Raw genomic sequence first — 6,232 nt, forward strand, 5'->3', positions numbered from 1 at the left:
TTCCTCCTCTTCAAGTTCACAGACAGACATACGGACAGAGAGAAAGAGAAAGTGCGGCTTCCGCTGCAACTTTACGGCCGCTCCGCCTCCTCAATGCTGAGCCGCGCGACGCGCGCATCCCCTCCTTCTCTTTCTCCACTTCAAGCTCCCGAAGAGAGTGAGTGAGCGGCTTCGGACAGACATTGGCAAAATCCGTGATTGCGGCTAGTAGTGCTACGCACTAAAAAAGCAAACGGGAGAACAGAGTATCCCTCAAATTTTCGAGCGATGCCAACATGTAAAGGCTGTCAGGAAGGTAAAATAACCTTTGAAATATTACTAGGAATCATTGTCAAGGCTAACTCAATAGCCGGATACTGAGCTGCGGAAATTAGCGTATAGTCATGGACCCGAAATGAATAATTCCAGTCATGTGCCTGGGAGTATATGGCATAGCTGCTTTTTCATTCTTCTGGGAGGCATCTGTAAAAATGCCAATATTTCTTAGCAAATTATTTAGATACTCCTCTATAAGGCCACTGGTAGACAAATTCTTAGCATTCCTTTGGAGCGCGTCATCAAGTGAGATTATAGTATCAGGCCGCCGGTGGTTAACGTGCACTAAAAGTATAATGATACGAAAAGTTTCTACAGCCGGGAATTAGTAAACACAACCTGAAGAAGCTCATACCAAGGCCGAATATTAACAAAGAAGTATCATGAAATCGAAGTAAATATGAGATTAGTCAATCCAGGGACAGGCTCCAAAGACCTTAAATATGTTCGCACAGTTAGAAGCTGAAACCGCAAATTTTGGTAAGGTATCCGAGCTTCCAAGTATAATAAAGCATTGACCAGTGATTTCGGCAGACCTAAGCAAAGGCGCCGAGCTCTTCGTCGTTCCAAAACAAAAAGGGCTTCGAGCTTTTCTCTTGGGCACCTAAAAAAGAGAATGGAGCCGAATCCAAGTATTGGTCGTACGTAAGTCTTATAAAGCAAGAGCAGAGTGTCCCGACGCATACCATATTTCTTGTTGCTGATTCTTATCAACCGGCCAAGGGCACATTCACTTTTAATCACAAGACTTCTAAATTGGGGCCTCCAGTCAAACTGTGGTTCGTATAATATACTCAAATATTTAATAGAATCAACCTGCGGGATTAGGACAGAAGGATAAGACAAGTAAATGTTAACGGGGGAATTGTCTGTGTGAATACTAGGACGGCAGATTTGTTGACATTTAAAGTTAGCCTTAGGCGGTCCAGCAAAACTTCCAGAGCCTTTACATAATTTGGAACAAACAATACCGGTTGTGAACATTTGTGGCAGAAGAAAAAAAGATAATATTGTCTGCATACACCTAAACTTTGATGGCCGGGTGAATAGGAATACCACGCATTAGTATATTAAACAATACCGGCGAGAGGACTGAGCCTTGTGGTACACCTCTTCACAGAGTGTAACTGCTGGAATTTAACGCACCCTTTGTGCAAAAGAAGCTAACCATTAAAATTTCCCTTATCCACGCAAATAAGTATAAAGTAGGATGTAGACCGGCTAGTATATGAAGCAAAATGATGTATTTTAGGCTGCTGTACGCTTTGCAATTATGTAAAGTAATAAAAGCTGAAATCTTTTTTTGCCTCATGGCAATCCTAATACGGCTCTCCAAGTGTAAATGTGCGCTCAAATCGAGAATTCCCGTCGGAATCCAGTGTGAGCCTCGCTAAAGTCATGAAAAGTTAGAACATGATCCGTTAGACGAGAGTAGACAAACCGTTCGGTAAACTAGGCTAATTGTGAAGTGATAGTAATCGAACTAGAATTGCCGAGATCAAATTACTTCCCCTTGTTTTTCACTAGTCAAATTATTTTTCCTGTTATCCAAGCTTGTGGAATTCAAGCTTTTTCCTAAGACCATTTCGCAAACTGCAATAGGTAATGAATAGTCTTTCATTAGTATTTTCAGCATGGCAACTGATACTCTGTCAACACCAGGGTCAGCGGAGTGCAGGCAATAAACTGCAGATATTAATTTAGATATAGATATCTTAGTGGAAGTTAGTACGAAACTTAAATCGGGCATAAACAAAGATAGAAAGCGCGCCAGAAGGCCTTGGGCGATGGATTCCAATTGATCTAATTCATTTTGCGTGGCCAAAACCATGAACTGGGTGGTTCGAAAGGAGGGCAAAACGTCATTACGTTCCATGTTTTTAGAGAGATATTTTCGGTTGACTGGGTTAGACAAATAGGTGTTCAGATTCACATTATATTCATCCTTAGTCTTAAAAACGAAGCTGCAAAGAATTTGTTATTACCCAGTTGTTTGGGCACACGTTATAGGCAAGGCGCTTCCATGCGGTTTCCCCAGACGATAGGCGTTTTCGTATTATTCATTCCACCAGCTCGAAGGAGTCTTGTTTTTAAGATCGCCAAGTTCCGCCTAACGCTGACGACAATACTTCAGGACCGCAATTTATCAGGAGGGGCAGAGGACCTGAAGGCCTCTCCTGGAAATTTCTTGAATATGGTAATGTTTCCAAATTTACATGATGTACCAGATGCCTAATCGGACTACATGCAATGTTGAAAGTGATTCGGCAGTGGTCACTTGACGTACCTACCCTTGTCTAATGTAGACCACGATGACACTCCAATACTATTTGTACCTAATGTTAAATCAATAACCGAATGAGAATTTGCTCTCATATAAATAAAGGTGCTTCTGCTATAACAATGTACATTATCTCTTGACATTTAAGACCAACGTAACTGCCCAATATAGTTTGTTCTGAAATCCCTTATGATATAATGGGAATTGAAGTCTACAGCCAAACCTACATTTGAATTAATACGCAGCAAAACTTCTAAAATGTCTGTCCTAGAAACACCTGTGGCGAAGTATATATTTGCCATTTTGACAGGGACACACTGCGGGAAAATCAACTCAACGGCAAGTATCTCAGAATCATGCCCAATAAATTCATGAACCACTTAGTGGCAATCAACCAGATTTGCTGAAATGAATGTTAATAAGCCTCCACCCCTGCCGTGTGGGCGATCAGCTTTAAAAACGCGGTAATTTTTAACTGTGAAAGGACGATTAGGAGAGAACCACGTTTCTTGCAGTAAGATAATATCAGGGTAATTTTAAGAATAAAATGCTGCAGGTCGAAGAAAAATTACATAATCGGTCGACAATTCCACAGGAGTACAGAGATTTTCGATATGATAATTGCTTTACAAATCAGGCAGCAACAGCCTCAGTCAACACATCTGTTTTTTTTTTGTAATTCCTTTTGTACCTTTCACAGATTTCACATGCGGATGATCTGAATAACTGGAAGAGGAGGAAGCACGACGCTTCTCAGATGCGCAGGCCATGTCAACATCTGACTGATATACTGTAGAAATAGGGGTTAGGTACGTATAATTTACATCCGCAGGCGTGGACGCTGAAATGGCGGTAAGTTTAATGCCATCTATTGTTTTATAGAAAATACAGCAGGTAGACGGAGTTAGAGTACCTATAGACGACAATGCAGCCTGGGTGGAAATTATCTTTTCCAAAGCATAGCTGCACGTGTTAATTAAGCGATCAAGTACCCCAGAAACAGTCTTCTCTACATTACCAACAGCTGATTTGTTATACTTTCTTCAACATCGGGAGTTGAGGTGTGGACATTTACGTATGCACGGTCGTTTCGCTACTAGGGCTTAAGCACCTGCGCGCGAGCACCTGTAGCGTTGACTAATGTCTAATACACTCTGCTCATCGGCCCTTTTTGGACAAATTTGATCATCAGCTGTGTGACTGCATTGACAAAGGCAGCAGTTAATAGTCGCAGAAGTGCAGTCATCTGGTGCATGATCACCACTGCAAACGCGGCAGTGCGTTGCCGACTTGCAAGATTAGGCACTGTGCCCAAAACGCCAGAAATTTTAGTTTGTAATTGACGAGGATACAAAGGGTCTACGCGGCATATAATTGGCCAAACTTAAATTTCACATCGGCAAGAGGATCCTGCAAATGTGGTAATAACTGACTGCATTTGTAAGCGTGAATACAGCCCCTCTGCTACAACGGTAAACTGAAAGCCTACCAACACTGGCCTCATGATATAGTCGTCTAGAATCTGTGCTGGCGTACCGGAAGAATCAACTCCGCAGTTTATTCCATTCACGCACGCAAGCTGCTCTGGAATAAGTGCCTTCACAGGCAATGAGGCAAATGATGTGCAATGCCATACGTCAGCAACGCCATCTACGTCATCAGATTTGCTTATAGTCCTCTTGCACCAAATGCTCGCGCCTCCGAAATCTGCACCTATCGGCTGGTTGGGGTATGCAAGTGACCTTGCATTAAACAAAGATTATTTATTTTAATTACGCGATCTCCTACAGGAATAAGTGCAACTGGGATATGCTGAAGACCATGTGCAGAAAAACTTTTTAGTGGCATGTTATCAGGCGCCAAACTGGCGAACCACTTTGGCAGACCTGAGATCGCGGAAAACAACGTCATGGTCGTAACCCTAGCAAGTCATGAACCCTAAACCAAAAGGAGAAACCTGGCCATATCCCTCACTCTCGGAAAGGCTTCATCTGCGCCTCTTCTTCACTTAACCTAAGAAGGCCGTCTCGCACATAAGCCATCTCGTCGAATATGGCTAATTTCCTCGAATGTAATATTGGGCAGATCCGCCAGGCAGTTTGAGAGAAGTCATAATGCTTTCGCAGTACTGAACCTAGGCAGATTTAAGTGTACGTCTGAATTTTTTTCTGAAGCACGATGCCTAATCAAGAGTTGCCTGATGTGGAGATAGAACTGGAGGAATCAGTAAGCCTCATTGTCTCGTCTCGGAGGGCATTTGGGTGGCGTGAACACATTTCTTTTCGTGTGCTAATATTTCAACACAAGATATCCAGCATCATACAGTGCACGCTGCGCGCCGATTCTTACTCCTGTCCCAGCTATAATATCCTCTTCACTTTTCATAAAAAGCTTCCATCTTGCCCTCATCCAAAACTGCCCTCCTCTCCATCCAGAGGTATCAGCCTCGCAATCCGCCTATCATTGTTGCTCTCCTTCTCTGCTTTTTCTTTCTTCTCCCAATGAACATGTTTTTATGTTCTCACCCTTCTGCTCATTCTTGAAAGGCCTTTCTGTACCTGCGTGCTTGTCGGCCCTCGTAATACCCTTCATTTCCACGGTAGGCACCCTCCAAAACGGAAGCCACCTCTCTTTTGCGCTGCCTTCGTTTTTGCCTACCTTCAACGGGTGCGGCACGCGCTACCTCTCCTTTTCTTTTCTACTATAATATTGCCAGGGGGCGCTCGGAGCGAAAGACGAAGTGAATCGGCTCCGCACTTGCAGGAGATACCTAGAATTCGGACCGTGGAATTTCGCATGTACCGGCTCAGTTAGGCTAGCCCCAGTGACCAACATCGTGACAAATCTGGTGGAGGTGAAGGTGTGATGTCCCGTACCCCTCCGCTAAGCAGGAGTGCTGCTCATATATTCGAGGAAACGCCTGTTCACCGCACCAGCCGCAGCCAGCGAGGCCTACCACCTGAGTTTCCCCATCAGCCATGACTACTGGCAGCCACGACGTCGTCGCAATGGCTCGAGCGGCACCTACTTACGTGACGTTTCATGCCCCCGCGTCCCAAAGACCTTTCACGGGGACACCTATGAAGAAGTCGACGACTGGTTGCAGCACTACGAAAGGGTAGCTACCTTCAAACTCTGGGATGACGCCGTCCGGCTTCACAACGTCTAGTTCAGCCTTGAGGATGGCGCTCGGACATGGTTCGAGAAGCCTGAAGAGCAGCTGTCTTCCTGGAGTGAGTTCAAGCGTCATTTTGCGGCTACTTACGGTAGCTCAGATTGCCACGAACGGGCCGAACACGCTCTCCAATCTCGGGTTCAAATGCCTAACGAAACCGTCGCGGCATATATCGAAGACATGACACTCCTCTTCAAGCGGGCAGACCCTACAATGTCCGAGGACAACAAGCTGCGCTACCTCATGCTTGGCGTCAAAGAGCAGCTTTTTGCTGGCCTGGAACGCAGCCCACCGAAAACTCTCGCAGAATTCCTTGCGGAAACAGCCACGATAGAAAAAGTGCTTCAGCAGCGAGCTTCGGTACAGAATCGTACCGTCCACGCCATCTCCGTCTCTGCCTAGTAACAATCGCAAAGCATGGACGCATCGGCGCTACGGGAGTTCGTACGTTCGACTGACGA

The sequence above is a fragment of the Amblyomma maculatum genome, chromosome 3, assembly GCF_055883805.1.
Source record: "Amblyomma maculatum isolate TAMU_Amacu chromosome 3, ASM5588380v1, whole genome shotgun sequence".
Classification (NCBI taxonomy): Eukaryota; Metazoa; Arthropoda; class Arachnida; order Ixodida; family Ixodidae; genus Amblyomma; species Amblyomma maculatum.